Source organism: Anopheles aquasalis, chromosome 2, assembly GCF_943734665.1.
Source record: "Anopheles aquasalis chromosome 2, idAnoAquaMG_Q_19, whole genome shotgun sequence".
NCBI lineage: Eukaryota > Metazoa > Arthropoda > Insecta > Diptera > Culicidae > Anopheles > Anopheles aquasalis.
The window spans coordinates 32,566,325-32,585,000 of record NC_064877.1 but is presented as its reverse complement, the minus strand read 5'-3'; the positions used below and the strand labels follow the sequence as shown (position 1 = coordinate 32,585,000).

Below are 18,676 nucleotides of genomic sequence, written 5' to 3'. Positions count from 1 at the left end.
ATCTTCTAATTGGCAAAGTACCAACGCAACGGCACATGAACGAATCCCGTTACCGTCTATAATGCAACCGAGCTCGAAACTCGAGTATCGGAGATAAAACCCCCGCGGGAGGGCAAGACAGGCGAGATCTTCCGTAGGCATTCGGTGAAGAATGTTCTACCCAAAAAGTTCCTCGCCATCATCCCTGCGTGCTGCTAGCAATGGCATCGTTCCGATTGAACTGAAACACTCCCTCCCTAGTGCCACTATTGACGGCCACTAGCGGCCAAGTGCATCATAGCAAAGGGAAGTAAGGAAAGTTGTGCAAGAAAATAAGCGGTGTATTGCGCCGCTAAACATCTTTCTGCGAGGCCGACGCCGACCGGATTAGGTTCCTTTCCTTGCTCACTCGCCATATAAACTTTATCGTTTCTTCGTGCACGTCACGTTGGCCACCGAAAGGCGACACGATGCGGGTGTGTATGTGTTGTTGAGGATATGTTGAGCTTGTCTTCCCTTTATCCCAGGCCATTTTCCGGCCCAGGGCATGCCGTTGTTTTCTTTCATGCTCCGGTGCTCTCTGCCTCAACTTGCTGCAACTGCAGCACGGGAACTTTGAAAACTATTTTCCGACTTTTGATAAATTTGTTCCTGATGTCAGATGACAGGACGGGAAAAAGAAGAGGAAGGAGTAACCCGTGGAAGGCTGCAAGCAATCGCTGCCTCCCGTGTTGTACAGTTGTTCGACGCCACTGACTTTGGATAAGTAATGATATTTCAAACTTTTTCCATTCACAACACGCCAGACTCTCGCGTGTCTGTGAGCTTTGAATCATTCCCTCGTTGAGAGGGATCAAACAGTGACTTGTAAAGCACCATCGAAGGGTTTTATTGGGATCAAAGAGCGCCTACTGCGTTACCGTGTAAAACGCTGACAACCATTTGTCGGACAAAAGGACAAGACACAAAACACACAACAATCCGACAACAACCTTTATCGTGCATACATATCGGTTCGTACGCCCGCGATCTGTCGGTGTTATAACCCGGAGTTCAGTTCAGCTGGCCAATAAATTCTATCCCAAACTATTGCGCCACTTACCAACCGAGCGGCTGTGAAACTCAATAATCCCTCCCAATAATCGTTTGACTTCAGTGGCCACCGCGGGAGCCGGGGAACGGTGGTTGGGCATGTGTTTGATGTTGCGAACGAACGAGCGGCCCTCTGCTGGCGCCCAAATCGAGTCGCTTCGCTCTACCACGATTTACATCGATACGAGCGAATCCGCCGTAATCCGTGGCGTGGCAGACGAACGAAGAGCACTCGTTTGCTCGTTGGCACCGGCGGATGTGAAGCAAAAACTACTCAATACAGCTTCCAGGACGTGCCCACCAGTTAGTTGGTAGTCCGCGGAGTGCCCCAGAACGTTTCGCAATCGCATTCTCTTGCATACCTTCCGGGGCGGTTGGCTAGATTTAGCGGGAATGAAACCCTGAACGAGACTACTGAAAACCGTACGTCCGTTGTGGCTGCCCCCGCGTGTGTCTGCGCTTGTGTGTGAGTTAATGCTGAGGCCCTCATTCCTGGGAGCTTCTTGTTAAGCACAGCCCGTATCGTCGGCATCGGTATCGTGCCCAGCGCGCGTACGTTTGCAGCTCAATCTTGAGAACCCCGGAGGCCCCGGAAGCTCGAGCTCGTTCGTTTTTTTTTTTTTTTTGATTTTCTTTCACCATTTTCCGCTTCCTTTTTCGGTTGCTCTTCCACTTACCACCACCACCACGGGGATGCTGCAAGTGCTGGTGCTGGAGTGGCGTCATCGTCGAAAATCCGCACCAATCATTCCGGTAAATAAACTTCATCGACGATGAATGATTTGAATAATCCCGAGGGTCTGATCCCTATCTCGCGCAACCGCACGTGCGCCCACCATCTTGTGGATGGTATTCTCCGCTAAATTTCAATCCGCTGATCTCTACTTGCTGCTGGTGCAGCAGTCGACGCCTCACGCCTTAGTCGAAGCCCTAAGGACTGTCACCAACGCCGAGGCGAGGGAATTTTCCAAAGACATTCACCAATGCGCAGAGTGTTTTGCGTCGCGAAGGTTGCTGGTTGGTGACTGTGTTTCTGTATTTTGCCTTGAATCGCACCTCTCGGCCTCTGTCGCTCGATTGTCCTTATTTTGTGCCGTAAAGGCGCGCGACCTGCTGCTTGGCCTCCTCGAAGCGAGTGTTTGCCGGCGTGCAGTTCGGTCGAACGAGAACGAAATTTTCCCACGAAAACAAGGAAATAAATATGCAGCCAATGGCAATCCTGGTGGGATGCCCGTTTATTTTTTTGGGGGAAAATGTGGATGCGGAAAAGCGAACGCGAAAAAAAACAAAGAAGCCGGAAGCTTCTCCAGTTGCACTCGCTGTTTGCTGGCTAAATGAAAATCGTACGTGCGTACCGGTGTCCCACGGGCTTTGCGGTCTGTGGCAGCAGCCATTTGGGGGAGATTTGGCCCCATTGGCATTAGAAGTAGCGTTCGGCGAGGCCGAACCGATTCCCATTCCATCCCTCCGTTATCACCAACGGACCAAATACTGCGAACTCAAACCAAGGGGTACCCGATTGTGGTTTGCTACTTGCTTCCCTTCCACGTGCTAAGAGGGTGGCGTTGGAGTGTTAGAAATAGAAAATTACGTTTAAATTCGTAATCCAACGATTTATGATTGCGATAAACGTAATTTTTAGTAATTCCTCCGTCGGTACGGAGGCGACGGCCCCGACTGTTGTTCCCGGTGGTTGTTCCGGCTTCCTTTCTTCCTTCCTTCTTTTCTCCTCTGCCTTTTCCCCGCGCCCTCAGGACAAAACCACAAACGGTCCCCCCGCGGGGGGAAGGGGGTCTTTGGTTGGATTCGGTAAAAAGGATAAGGCGGTTGGCGCTGTTCCGTGAATGAGAAATGGGCTCTCCATACATTGGAGCCTCTCGTGTGCCAGGTGTATGCTGCTATGCTGTGGTGTGGTGGCTCGTTTGCGGACGTACAACCATCCACGTTTGTACACCCACGTGTATGTGAGTGTTCCAGGAGGGAATGGAAAGGAATGTAATCAATGTTGACTTTATGTGTTTTGAATAACAAATACACTCTCGTCTAAGACTCGTCTGCCGGCGTTATGGTTAGCGCTACCGCAGTGCTCGCCAAGATGTTTGCGCTATTCCGCCAGAGAGAGAGAGAGAGAGAGAGAGAGAGAGAGAGAGAGGACCGCCTGCCTGGCTGTCTGCCTGGTGGAATCACTCCAACGCTGCGGATATGCTGCGGAACTGCTCGGAGTGCTTTGTGCTTCCTGGTAGAAGTCGCCGTCCCGTCCCGTGGCTGTTGTTTGAACGGCAAACAGACACAGCAGCCACATCGGTAAGTCTCTTGCCGGGGGTTTTCTGTCCCCAGCGACGGTTCCCAAACCGACGGCAAACGATGACACGGAAACGGTCACTGAAACCACGGGACAGGCCAGTCCTTTAATTCAATTCAACTACCAGCACCCCCCCGGGGGGGGGAGGGTCTTTGTACACGTGATGCACCCCGATGGTGGTACGTGGTGCTCGGAATGGAACGGTTTGAAGTTTGTTGAGAGATGTTGAGACCACATACGACGCCGAGTGGCGTCAGTTCGCTAGATCTCGCGATATTTGAATACTTTCGGTGTAATTATGGCGATGGCATTAGCTTGATCAGCGCTGCGTGTATGACTCATAGCATGCTTTGTTTTTTTTTCTCTTCTGTCGCATGGGAACGCCTAACCACTTCTGACAATGGCATCATGCTGCGGAACGCCAAGAAAGAACGAATGTTCGCCTGCCGAAAAGTAATACCATTACACCGGGCATCCAATTTGTGGCCAAAGCACCTTGCCCCCGTCCCGAGATGGATAGATGCCGTGATGGAAAGCGTCATCCAATCGAAGCATCGGAAGGGCATTCTCGTTAATTGGATTGCACAGAGCAACCACGCACACGCACCGATCGACCACCACTCCTGCCAGCTTCTACCTAGCGTTCCGTTCATGTTTGCACGTTAACTCCCGGTTGTTCCGGGCACTGGCATGTCATGGAAGGCGAAATGCGAACAGAATGTCGTGACAGTGACACTCCTGCTCCGGCGTTGCTGCTGCTGCTACTGTCCGGTCAACTGAACGGACAAAGTGGTATACCTCCGGCTTTGCAGGCGATAGCGGATCTAAACGAATTTGCGTCCAACGCAAACGTTCGACACAGCCTACGCCCTAGATTGCGTCGAGCTTGAAGTGAAGGCTTATGCCGTGCCGTGCGGAACTTGCATCGGATGCCGCACGAACCGGTACGCTGGTCCTGTTCCTGTGTGCATGCATCGAACGGCATCATTTGTGGATTGAAATGTCTTGTTGGTGTAATGGACCAAGGGGCGATTGGTACGGATGCTGTCTCAGTGAACGTGGCCATCGTTCGACCTTCGTAAAACATGAGAAATGTCGAGAATCTGTTGCCTAGGTGTTTGCACTTTCTCAAACATTACGTTTATGGTGCGGAAGCGTTTTGTTGCGCTTCCACCTCGGGGACAACGGAACCAAACACGGTACGGTCCAGTCCGGTCCCTGGGGTCTCTGTTTATATGTTTCTCAATCTGGTGGCCACATCGCACGGCTCCCATCGAATGGTATGATTTTCAAATTATCACATTGTTTGCCGGTAAATATACTGTAATTAAACTGGCAAAATGGTTTGAGCCATTCATTTTAATATTAGCATCCCCCTCGGGCATCCCTCCGACCACCGATGGACGCTCGGTATTCGAAGGGACAAAAGCGAACACGATGCACAGGTGCCACCGTGTTGGTTGCAACGATGTCTATTAAACCGGAGGGTGTTCAGGCATGACCGTGGTGTGTAAGCCACGGTGCACGCTTGCCCGTGCTGACCATCGGTGACACACCGACCGGTGGTTCAATTTATTTCCGTTTCCACTCCGTCGACGGTGCCCGCATTTCCCCTTTCCGAGGTGTGAGAGAGCTGCGAGGTATGTGTGTTATCGGTGATGATTCGCGTGCTATAAATCTAATTCTAATTTAGCTTCGATCTAAATTATAATACCTGGAGGCCATCCTGGAGCACGGTGCACGGCCAACACGGTGTTTGAATCATTACAGATGAGCGACCATGGTACGGGCGTAGGTGTGGTCGCCGCTAGTGCTATCCGGAATTGATTAAATGCGTTGAGTAACGCGAATGCATTGCTGCTGCTGCTACTTTCGCACGCATCAAAAGCTCGGAATTCGCTCTCGACTGCTTCCTAGTATCGGTGTTCGCATTCGTATTAAACATAGTAACGTGTTGTCTATGGCAACTCACCGGACACATGCCAATTAGCACTATCCTTCAGGAGAAATTCGTATGTTGCATTGATATGTGTAATTTTACATCCAGTTTAATTATGAACTTAATGTCTATTTTGCATTACAATCGCATCTCAACACTTGCTTTGAGCAATGGATTTCTAAAGAATTGTGCTAGAGAAAACCACGATTAATATTGTGAAATGGACATCAATAAAAATAAATCAAATTACCACAATTATTAGTATGTGAAAGTACATGAGCAACAATTCCAATTAAGTTTCTATCAAACAAGCACTAAGTTCAGAGCAGCATTTCTCCATTTCAAATAACTAACTCACCAAAACAAAAACCTATTTCTGTTCATAGTTTTACAAACTTTCAAGCAAGGATAAATGCATAGATTATAGGAGAATGCTTTATCTCGTACAACCATTTTGACACAAAACATACGGCTCGTCCGTCCTTATATATGTTAAAAATTTTTTAAAAAAAACTATTTTGACACAGAATTTGTCGCTTGTTCGTGTTAACATAACGTTTAGTCACATGAATAGAGTCTTAGCTTATCTAGAATTAGATTAGCCGCTCGTCTTATTAGCGCAGCGTCTAGTTTTCATTTTATTTATTGCACATCCTATTGTTGTATGGGAGCTCTGGATTTGGTGAAAGTTTAATGAATAATATTAAGTGCAATCGAGTGGAAAGTTATATCTAGAGAAATCCAATTATTTCTGGTTCTGCAAAATGTGTTAACATCCGTTCATCATACTCCCTTATACTCAAACTCAAACAAAGTACATCAACGGCACGGAACGTCAAACCCTATTCACTGCGCTGCTTTCTACTGCATTACTCACAGTAAAGCCGCACAGTGGCGACCAAGACAAGCTCAAAGAAAAAGAGTTTAAGAGGATGAGGAGAGGGCAATCTGGCCAATCTTTGCCACTGATGTTGGCCTTCCATTACCGTTAATGTAATGCCCCCCGTCCCCCGCTGTGAAGGAAGGGCCTTTCGAGCGGTGCCACGCATCCGCTAACTTATTTTGCCAATCATAAAAAGTTAGAACCGCTCACCGATGCGCCGTAAATCCATTGTTCACAGCTGCACTCGAACGCGAAAGGAAAATTATGTCCCATTAGCCTGCCGGTGGGAAAAGCGTGCCTGCCACCCTACTGAGTGCCCCCCCCCCCTTTCCCCTTTCCCGTTCATTGTGCAGTCACTGTGCGTGCCAAACTTGCTCGGCCTGCATGCCAGCGAAAGCACCAAACGCAACTTTTCTTCCAATCAAGTTCAGCACGAAATGCTTCTGGCCAACGATGGCCGATTCCCGCGACCCCTTCACCGACGACAGCCCTTCCGTCAGCCCTCACCCGTTCGCTCGGGCGACACAAAGTACGGAGGCCAGAGCTAAATCTGGCGCCAGATAAATCAACACTTCCTGGCCCTGCACCCTGGCGCTTGACTGGATTGGTATTCCGGTCGGATTTTTGGTAGTAAAGTGAAAATTAAATTAATCTCGACCCGGCTCCCTGCGCCACTACGCTGACGCTGATACACACTCTGCCCGTACACAAGGAGCACAGTCATGGGAGTGCGTCTGCCAACAATCGGCATCGCACTCCGGATCGTCCGGAACCGTTTAAGTTAATTATCACTTTCGGGCGCCGGAAACGCAACCCTTCCAACCCTTCCCTGGTACATGCATACATGTCACCGGTGGCCATCACGGAATTAAGACAAAAAAGCTAAGTGCCCACTCGGTGTGCGGATCGGAGAGCGCTGGAGGCTTGCCTGGTGGTGGAGAATTTGGATTCGCGCCACAAAAGTTTACATTCAATTTGCCCGGAAGTGGAACAACCCTCCCCAACCCAGGGCTGCAGGAAGGGAAGCGGTTGGGAGTGATCACTTTATGCCGCTGAAAGCGACCTCTTGAGCGCCGTGAACCGGTTCATCGTTACACTTTTTGGATGACTTTTGTTTGTCATTTCTAGAGGCTTCCCCAGGCCACGGCCGTCGGTTGGTGCTGGTGCTCGGCAAATGGATGCTAATTGCCGGTAATCGGGCACCCTCCAAAGTGGGACAAAAAGGCTCAGAGGGAGAGATCCTTTGAGACCTCCGGAACGGGTTAATTAGGGTTCAGCTGTCCTGCGTGGGATGGACCGAGAGGCCATTTTTATCGAAACGTCACGAACGCAAGTGACCCCAGGGCCTTGTTTTCGTAAAATAAAGGATAATCGCCCCCTGCAATTGACCTCTCGACCTCTCGGGGGGGGGGGGGGCCCAGGGAGGGACCGATGAGTAGCAGATGATCCGGTGGTGCCTTTCTTCGCCAAAACAATAGTTGCCAGGTATATGAATGGCGGCCGGGCTTCCGTCGCACAACACTAATTAGAGCCGCAGAGGACGACGAAAGCAATTTCTCGGACCCGGTAATCTCGTCTCACGTGACTCACCGCCGTCTGCACAGTCTGCCGTCGCACAGAGGGGCATTTTGTATTTTTGAAAAACATCCCAACGTCACGGTGAGGAATGGAAGGAAGAGAGCGAGGGCAGAAGAAGAGGAGGAAGCGTTTAAGAGATCTGAATGCCGAGGCCGTGAAAGGATGGAAAACTATTTATATCGCTCGGTTTTTGTTTGCTGCAAGCCAACATCCGCTGCCGCTCCGATGCTGCCGACCATTTGCTGCTGCCGTGCTGCTTTCCAGAATACCCCAGACACCGGATGTCCCGGAAAGCACCGAAGCCGGATTTAACGAGAATCAAAACGAAATCTGAAGCCAACGAGATGCCATCGTGGCTGGTTGGCTGGCTGACTGGCTGGCTGGAAAGCCGAAAGCAAAAATATGGGGAAAAAAGTGGAGTCCGCTTGGGTTGAGTTCCGGTAAAGGAACGTTTCTCAAACTCAACCGTCACACCCACATACACGGTCGCGTTCAACCTGCTGCTCTGTAAAGAAATAATGAACTATTTCTCCCGGACTGACATCTCTCCCGATTCTCTCATCACCGTCACGACTTCAGGTCTCATGTTACCACCGTGGCGTACGTGGCACGCTGCCGTGGTCGCTTATAGTCCGTGGAAACCCGTGATGAAATTCACGGTCCTTTCCCCGTCACCACCCGGGCAGCAGATTGAAGGTGTAAAGCGATTCGCTTAATGCTGAATCGGAACCGAGAGCCAACCAGCAGCGGAACCGCTGGCGCTGTCATCACACAATCAAGCTGCGTTGGAAGAAAAAGGACATCCAGCAGCTGGCACTGGTCGCGCGCGGTCCTGGAAGCACTTTGACGTGAAATGATCCTAACGCTTGCGGCTCGCACCCGTGCCCGGTTGGTTGGTTCAACTGGAAAATTGAGTTTTCAATGGGACCAACTTCTCGGCGTTTTTTTTTCCTTTGTTTTTTTTTCTTTTTTTCTGTTGGTGACCAACAAACGGCGATCCGTTTCGTGCAGCATTAAAGAGAGACGTGGTCGCGGATACCGTTGCCGGTTGGGTAAATCTCGACTGAAATTCCGCTCGCGAACTGCGCGACGACTGGAAGTCAAAACACCGCAGAGCCATCTCGCCGATGAGATGAGCTTCCGGAAAAAACTCCGGTGTCTTCCCAACCAACTCAAGGGTGGCCTAGGCTAGCCGTACTGTGATGGTGACCTCCCGCTTAGGTCCTTTGTTTGTTTCGAACTTCACTCAAATCGTGGAGCTCTGCGGAGGTTCTGTGCTTGCGATTCCGTTTCCGTGTCCTTCAAAGCTTTTATGTGTATCTAGAGCGGACTAGCGCGGACGTTAAACTTCTCTACTATTAGTGCATCATCCGGATACTGCCTGATGCAGCGTCGTATCACTATCATCGAAGTCGAGTGGTCTGGTTGTTTGAGGGACACAGACAGAACGGTCTTCATGCTGTGGTACACCTCGAGCGATGGACGAGAGCTTTTCGATCAAATTTCACTTCCCTTCCATTTCAATGACGATTTCTTTTCCGGCGGGAAATACATTCCGTACGTTGACGATTCGGACATCGTTAGCGGATAGAGGATGATAGATTAGTGTCCGTGGCTTGTCATGCGTTTTTCCATCATGCCGGCATCAAATGGTGCATCCAGGGACACCACAATAACGCAGATCGTCCGTGCTCCGTGGCGTCAGGAACTTTCCGGGCAGGTAAATCTCGAAGCGATCGACATTATTTATTGTGCGACCGGCAACTTTTGCCAGTCAGAACTTTGTGACCATTAGTCGCGGTAGCAATGATATTACCCCTTTTTAATGGCTTCCGAGAGGCGGAGGAAGCCAACCGGGAAGTTGGTTCATAAATTGACCGTTGACGGCCGAGTGGAAATGAATTCGGTAGACATTGGCACTCTCTACCACGACATGACGGTGGCCATGTTTCAACTAGTTTAACCGCCAACGGTTCCACACTGTTGCACCTTCTTCTTCGTATATGCGTAAAGGCGAACCGGAGAATACGCAAAAGGAAACTTCACATAATTCTCAGCATAAAGCACATCATAAACATCGTTTCAAATGGAAGCATTCGATTGTTTTATGCACCTGGTGCTCGGTTCTATTCGACCATCAAGCGAGCGGAAATTGAAGCGAACGAGCTAATTCCAGTTCCAGTTTTGTTTTCTCGCCTTTTTGGCAGCGAATGATTTAATGCACCGACACGATATAGCAATTATGTGAAATATGTTACCCATCCATCATAAAACAAGTAGCAACAGCACCAACAGCCTTTTTTCACCTTTTTTTTTTGCTATTTCCAGTAGCAGCACCAAGTGTAAAACTCTTAAACTAAATCACTCAACCAGACACACTTAGTTCATCATTTTTGACAGCAGTTAGATAGATAAGTTTATGCAAGGAGGGGATGCTTTTCCTCTTTTTGCATGTTTTTTTTCTTCTTTTTTTTCTTTTCCTCTCGAACAACACTTACACGCTGAGAGGTGCTCGTCGAGCGCTTCGCGCCGAAAGTCATAACTCATCCAGTGGTCCACGTGTCCGCCCAAGCTCCAGCATCGCTCTCACGTTGTATGCTGTAGGGAAATGTTAGTTTCCCTTCCATCAGCCCCACCGTTCTTATTCGCATGGCGCCACACTAGTGCCGGTTAGCGAAAAGGGAACGAAACAGGAAGAGAGAGAGAGCGAACAAGTAGAAAAGAGAGAGAGAAAGAGTATTTTCCATTTCATCCATTCCTTCGATAAGCGTCGACGTCGACCGTGACAAGAGACCATCGTTAGGAACGTCGTCCATTTGGCGTTCGGCGCTAAACGATTGCTCGTACGGACGGACCCCGTTTCCGGTGCTGCCCGCCATGCGATACATCCGAGAGTGATTTCACCAGCTCATCCCATCGGGTTTTTACAATGGCAGTGCTCTCGAGATCCATCCGGAAAAAGGGGCATTCGGGCCCGTGTGTCCGCCACTCGCTCACCGAAGGTTTGCTTTCGTTGAAACGTTGGATTTCATGAATGGCTAAGCGCCATTGCCCAACGGATCCCCATCACTCGAGCCCAAGAGCTACTCGAATGCGGTATTCATAAACAAAAACATCGCCATCACAAAGAGAGAGCACAAAGGGAACAAAGGGGGGCTCGGGTTGGGGCAAAGGTTGAACCGTTAAATATTGGCACAAGCCACCGAGACTCGGGGAAAAAGGGTCTGCCGCTGCCGCTACTTCCTGGTGGCTGTCTAGCGGCATTAGGCTGCTATCTATAAATTGCTCCAATCTGTATTCCTAGCATCTGTTCACACACTCGCGCGCACACTGCAGTCAAGAGTACGCGACGACACTCATCCCCGTCATTTGATTTCATATCTAAAGCCAAACACTGTAGAGGCCATTGATGCCGCCACATAAAACCATTTTGTCACCATTGACACCAGCGATTCAGCGATTGTGTAACCACACTTTTCGGGCCATTTTTCTGCTAGATTGAGCCGCTGGAAAGTGATTCGCCACCTAGTAATGACCTTCGTTGGCCAAGCTTCGGAAGACAATTTTACTCATCATTGCTTCTCGTGATGGGCTCGAGCCACGAGAAACCTTCATTTTAATCGAATGCAAACGATCTTATCCTTGAATAGGCGTGGCGAAGAGGAGCGGCGAAGTAACATCAAAGCGCCCGGAATCGCCAACGGAAAGTGACATTTTCTTAAGGGTGAGCGAGTTTTAATAACGAACTTATTTTTCCACCCAATAATTAATTGGCCATCCATCATCTGATAGTAGGTCGGCGTTCTGTCGCCAGCTGCCAGCTGCCAGAGGTTTCGACTGTTTGAACAATCCCCCAGGCCAAGGGTGTCTTCTTTGGCAAAGCGAGAGCTATTCAAGTGTTGGTGGCCTTTGATCGCAAAGTGATTGGTTTAATGTTTACCCTCTTTATGTGACCTTGACTTGCTGGTGTTTACCAGTGAAGCCAAAGATCATTTCAAGGACATAAAATGGGGAACCGAGAGTTTTTTTTGTTTGCTTTTTACCAAGAACCTTTCGCACTAGTTTGTCTATCAGCTTGAGTATTAAAGTGTACCTCGTTCACAGCATAGCTTATGCGACTTAATAATCTTTGCTCATTGCATAACTGCTATTGCTATTGAATACCATACAACAAAATAGAATAGCCCTCAACACAAGCCAATAGTTTGATGTGACGTGAACCTCAAAGAATCAAAGAAAACGGTAAACGGAAAGGACGATTACATGATACGGAATCTTCTTCTGTTCCGAAATTCGTCGTACCTAACATATTTCATATTAGGTCTAACCAATTTATTAGCGAGCGAACCACAAACGACGGCAAAAACGAATGAAAAAGGGGGAAAAAACATCTCAATTCTATTAGAGCTATTGGAAAAACTTATTCTCTCTCTCTCTCTGTCTCTCTGTCTCTCTTTCTCTTGTCGAATTCCATTCAGCACACAGATTTTTTATTCCCATTCACGATCGGAGGCAGATGTATCTCCGATACATGCTATTGCCATCGAGTGTTTCGCGGAAAGCGGCAACCAGAACACGACAACGATGATGACAGCGGAAACGGAAAGAACCCAAAAGCAAAGTCCCCGGGGGGGGGGGGGGGGAACACAAGGGTTGGAATGGAAAAATTCAATCCCATTAAATCACCCGCTTATTCCATCGATCAGCACCATTCATTGGGGAGTGCTGGTTGGTCGATGGCACATCGTAATGCTGCACCCATTCATGGCGCACACAAGGGCGCTTAGCAGCAGTCCTTACAACTATAACGCACGATCGCAGTGACGCTGGTGCGGCTCCCACGTTGATTATGAAAAATGTTTCTCTTTCCGTTCCGGGTGCATTTCCACCCACTGCAGCACTCCGTGGCATTACCGGGCCAGCACTGTGTGCAACGCTTTTGCGGAAGCCCCGTGAGCCACTAACGACAGTAAGCAAATCACGGTGCAGCGCAAACCAATAAAATAAATTACACGTTGTGGAATTGAAAAACTTTCTCCGAACCACGAACCACAATCCCTGGGAGGATTGGCCCGATCGGGCCGATAGTGTGTGGTTCCACTTCATGGAAAACGGGGTCGGCCACTTCTTTCCGTGGCTCGATCAATGGTTGCTACATCGTCGAACACATCGGTCCGCGGTGATGTGATGGACCAACAAGTTTTAGAGCTCAACCTTGCAAATACGAAATGAAGGGACGAAGGAAAGGGCGGGTGTGAGCGGGTGAAGAGAAACATTTCGCACAATAAATCATACCAAAAGCGTGGCCACACTGCACCGTGCACCTTTCGCATCGAGCACCTGATGGACGGGCTGCTCCTTGCGGTCGGTTCCCGTTTGTACTGACACTCGGATAAAGGGAGTCGCCTAGTTAGTGGTAGCGCGCTGGTACGGCGCTCGGGGAGTAATATTTTTTGGCAAACCCCGTTTGGTTCCGGGATTTTCTTTTTACCAATCACTGCCCTCGATGGAGCAAAAAAAACCCCGCTCGAACTCTGCCGTAACTCTGATTGCCGTTCCAGGAAGCGTATACGAGGTCGAACAGAGCGCAGATTGTAGTTTGTGGTTGAAACGGAACACATACACGTGCCTTGGCCAGGTGTGCAACCGGGACCGGGGAAGGCCCGGGAAGAGAGTGTGGTGTTGGTGTAACTTTGCAAACCATTGCTATCCTGGCCCTGGCAACCCTAGCAGCGAATTTGAAGTGCTAGAAAAATCCAATATGTACACTCGTAACATCGATAAATAGCTCGAGGAAAATTCGGGGGCGGTGAAACGACGACGGAAGGACGGAACTCGTCCATTCGTTCGTTCACTGGCTCGCTGGCAACGACAGCACGAGCGGAAATGTGGTAAAGTTTCCCATTTCCCTTCCCCACCAACCGAAAACTAGACGATGTGTTGACGACGATGTCGTAACCAACCGGTGCTCCACCGGTGGTCCGTGTGCCAGTTAATGTTTATATCGTCCTGCACGGTTTAGTTCCCGCAATTATCAAGCGCCACCTCCAAGACCGGGGGTCTAGGCAACGTTTAAGCAACCAATAAACTGCTGTCAATAGGTGTGCAATCTTTACAAAAATCAAGTGGAACCTTCGCTCCCTTCATTGCACCCTTTGGCCGCCTAACCACAAGGCATCGGCATGAGCACCTTCGATCTTAGCAACGGAGCCCCACTAGCAGCAGCAAGTGCTTAGCACCAGACGGGCAGTGGCAATAAAAAGTCGTGAAAACTAAAGCCAGAGCTCCAAATTCCCTGCTGCTCCCTCTCTCTCTCTCTCTCTTTCGCCGTTCAGAACCATTCTCGTCTCGGGTAAAGAAGGATCAAAAGTTCGACACACATTCCCGAAACCCAATGGCCGTAGGGTTGATTGCAATGGACGGCCGGATCGCTTTGCAGACCGAGCAGCAGCAGCGGACTCTCCTCGATGCACCTCCGATGTGAACCCACGGTGCTTCGCTCGGAAACCGAATGGAAAAAGTTTTAATTAATGTTGGGACGTCCCACTACGGTTGCCACGGTGGCTCTCGCAAAGGCAATGGAGAGCTGTCGTCCAGCATTCCGTAGGTGTGCAATTTAAGACTCGTTTCATACACGGGCACGGAGAACACGACGGAGTGGAGAGAAAGCCGGCTAAAGCGGATTGCGCATATATGAGGAAAAGGTTGCGGTCAATTTGGAGTTGCAGAGACTGTGTCTGTGTATGCGGTTTGTTGGAAACCGTAAAGGAAGGTAGAAGGATTAATGCCGCTGTTGCAACGATGAATGAGCGTCGAGAGAAACAAACAGTGTCTGAAACGATGCAAGCGAAGCTCAACGGAAAACTATTTATGAAAAGGGGGTTTAGAATGACGGTAACTTTTGGTTACTTGTTGTGCTTCACAATTTTTGTTGAGGATGTTCCTGTTATTATTATTATTATTATTATTATTATTATGAGCTTTAAATATCGGTTAAATGACCCGACGTATTGCAGAAATGAGTACGGGATTACCATTCCAAGAAATAACTGCCATTCACGCACTCGTTCACCTTGGTTTATGTGTTTACCATATTTCATTTTATCCTCGTTCAGCAAAAAAATCATACAGAATAGTTATACCATTTCTTTAAAACCACCTATTTTAGTTATTTTAGTTAATCCTTATAAAATATCACATTTATGAGATGCTTTAAGAATGCTTTCTGAATCAATGGTTTTTAGATATTGGGTTTAGAAATACAGGGTGCGCCATCAGGTGGTCCCCAATTTTAAAGTTGAATAACTCTGTTATTTTTCAGCCGATTTGGACAAATAGGCCAGTTTCTGAAACTTCAGTCATGCCATTTTAGTAATGCATTACTTCACGTAAAAAGAGCGGACTAATATTGTCACACTTTATATTCAAAATAATCGATCACTTGTGAGACCTGCGGTCCCTGGTGCAATGGATGGTGAATCCTCGTTCACCGCATATGACGGCGCTGGCTTTTTTCTGTGGTTCTATTTAAAAAATAAGGTTTATGCCAACAAACCGAAGACTACGAAATAAATTAGAGCAAATATTGGAGCTGAAATTGCCAAAATAACTCCCGAAATGTTGTTAAATACAATGCAAATGCCCGAAAAAGGGACGCTTTTTGTATGTGGAACGAAGGCGGTCATCTGATCGATATTATATTTTTTTTTTAACATATATGAGGACGGACGAGCCGTATGTTTGGTATTATATTTTAACCTAAATAAAACTGGTTTATTATTTAAAATCGGCAGAAAAATGACAGAGTTATTTAACTTTAAAATAGTGGACCTGATGGTGCACCCTGTAGATCTGCGATAGTCTATTTCTTCGAGAATATTATTATAACAATCAATACAGTGTTCTCAAATTATATTTGATCTCTTTGCTATTAAAATTTCAATAACAGCATATGTAACTGAAGAATAACAATTTTTGTATGCTAGAAAATGCCTGATGAGTAAAGTTGTATACACTTACACTTTGTATTATTGAACCGTTGAAATTATATTCCAAAAGCACTGCACAAAATGCCATTCCATGATAGATTATGAGAATAATTAAAATTAAGAAGGAAATGAACTGTCTTATCACATTATGTGAAAGCAAACGGAGCGCTCACCAAAACAAGAACAAGGGGGGGAAAACCCATTGGTACTAATTATTTATCAGCGAAAGAAAAGGAAAGAAAAGAAAAGTCAAGCTGTATTGTGCCTACGAACACGGCAACAGCGGATAGCTGACATTTAATTACTGCAGCATAATGTATAACCGCCCCCTTTATTAATGCTTCCTCACAAAAGCGACCACTTCGGAAGTGCTCGGGATTTTATTTTTTCCTGCGCCTACAAAGACCAGAGTGTCCATATTCGACGGGCGGGGGCTCCACTAAGTGACGGCGCAAGCAACAGGAAGTCGCTCGAAAAGGAAATTCGACTTCTCGTCTTTTGTGGTGCCTTTCGTGGCGCGGAACTCGCCGCCATACAAAACTTGTTTCTTTCACCGTCTTTCGGTTTTGGTCTCATTTTTTTCCTTACTCTCTCTCTCTCTGACACGGGAGGTCAGAGTTTGTTAAGGGTGTTTCAATTTTCCCAACATTTCGCATGGAACCACGGCGTGAGTAATCCCTCCCCACCATTGCCACATTATACAATAAATTTGAATCTTGCACTCCAGCTGACAAACTGTGACGACGTGCAGTGTTGTGTTTTCACTCGCAGCGCCCTCACTTGGGATCATCATTGTGTCCAACAGCCACCCACACCCTCGATCCCCTACTGGTTGTGACCGAAACGAGAGGAAACGAAAAAGAAGAACAAAACGATTCCAATTCCGGAGCTCGAGCTCACGAGCGAGACGTTTAAAATGTGATTATCGTCTTCATTTTATTTCCTGTCACTTTCTTCGTCGGTCGCCCGGTCGTTCGCTCGGACACCGGTGGTGACGCTATGATGGGCAGTCCACGCCTATCCTTGCCATGTGGATCGCTTCGTTGCGTATCGTTTCAATCGTCGTCTGCTGACGAAAGCCATCGGCGGCTTCCGGTGCTGCCGACGGATGAGGACGATTTTTGCGATTCGCGAGGCACGGTCACGAAGGGAAATATAATGAATCCAACTGAGTCTACGCTCGGTGGGGCTCACGGCTACATTAATGATATTTTCCGCCACATCCGGAAAATTCATTCCACAAATCGTCACCTCGATGCGGCCGGTACGACGCCAAAGACGGCATCAAACAGCTTTGCGTGACAATTGTTCTAACAAGCATCCGCACGAAATGGTTATCGGTGGCACTCGCAAGTGTGATGTCATTCGCTTTCATTACATGAGATGGAGGCGCCTAGTGTTTCATTTTTTCCTCCCCAATTTTTTTTCCTTCCCGACTTGAGTCATCATCATGATATTACAACTGCAATCCTCACCAATGCTCGCGTAGTTCAATCACAGAAAGTCAATTGTCTGAGTGCCATGGAACCGACCGATCATTCCATCACGCTAGTTCCCGACATCCTTATCGAGGTCAAAACATAGCAAATTAAATGGTTTATTACTGTGAATAAACCCCCCCCCCCCCCGGCCGGAAATGTCCTTCTTAATCAGTGAAGTGTGAAGTAGGCCCACTGTGCCACACTTCCGGTTATGGCCGCGAACTATCCTCTTCTCATCATTTTCGGCAATAAAAGGTGATGAACCTCTTCCTCTGTGTGCCCAGAGGACAGACCCACAAATCAGACAAAAAAAAGGGGAAATACTGACACAAAAACAAATGAATGGCGGAACTGAAGCACCAATACCAATTAGTAGTGTGGTGGGCTGCGCTCGGTGCTCTATCGCCGGTTCCGTTGGCACCATAAAAGCGAAAGTTGAATGCCGTCGTGTTCCAAAGTGACACCAAACAGCTGTATCATAAATGAAGTTAAAGTGGGACTTTATTACACCGTACACATCGTCTGACTGTCGAGTGCTGCTGCTGCTGCTGCTTCGAGGCTCGCAGTAAGGCAATTGCACCAATGGCATCTCAGGCAATCTGCGCCTCGTGACACATGTTCCTTCCTGCTCTTAGCTCGCTTGTTTGTACGCTTCCGAGCTTTGCAATCCTTTTCTTTTGCCTTTCGGAGGGATGACTAGCATTGGCGAGCCTAGTGGTAGAAATGGAATCACGGAACAGGACCGAAGGCACGATGACCAACTCAGGTTCCCCGCGAACTCCGTATCTCAGTACCGGCGTGACTCATCAGCTTCAGCGTTGCCAACCGTTGCGCTCGGTGATCATAAATATTTTATGCTGCAGAACATAAATCCCCATCCTGCCCTCCTCTGACGTCGGCCCATTTCGTCCGCCGTTGTGTCGGAGTGTTGGCGAGATTTCTCGCTCGCGATGTTCCAATAAGACGCTTAATGTAGTTTTGTGGTGCGGCGCATTGCAGCATCTCGCGACAACCGGTCCGTCCGAACGGTACCGGCTGCTGGGGCGCATTCCGCGAACCGATTTGCCAGCGCCCGCCAGCCACCAGAAACGCCGAAATTGAAATATCGTGAATAGTAAAAATCTGTTTTTATGAAGACGTAAAACCGATGTTCGATTGTACGTGACACACGCACTGGGTAACAGCCCGGGTGAAGTATGGTTTGCTGTACGACCCCCGCAAACCAATCGAATCATTTGCCATAATCCGTGCCGGGGTGAGTGTTGTATATGTTCCCGGAGTTGTGTAAGTGAAGTGAATGAAGCTTCCATAAAGACACACTCCGTTAACATACGCTCCGTGAGAGGCATAAATCCGAAAAATAATATGCATACCACACATATTATCTCTCGGATTTATGCCTCTCGCGGAGCTTATGTCAACGGAGTGTATCTT

General features: G+C 48.3%; 1 protein-coding gene across 1 annotated transcript in view; it reads left to right on the top strand.

The window, feature by feature from the left end:
• Positions 1-18,676, top strand: part of LOC126574330 (uncharacterized) — a 120,425-nt gene that overhangs the window by 79,553 nt on the left and 22,196 nt on the right. The gene's annotated exons all lie outside the window — the stretch shown is intronic.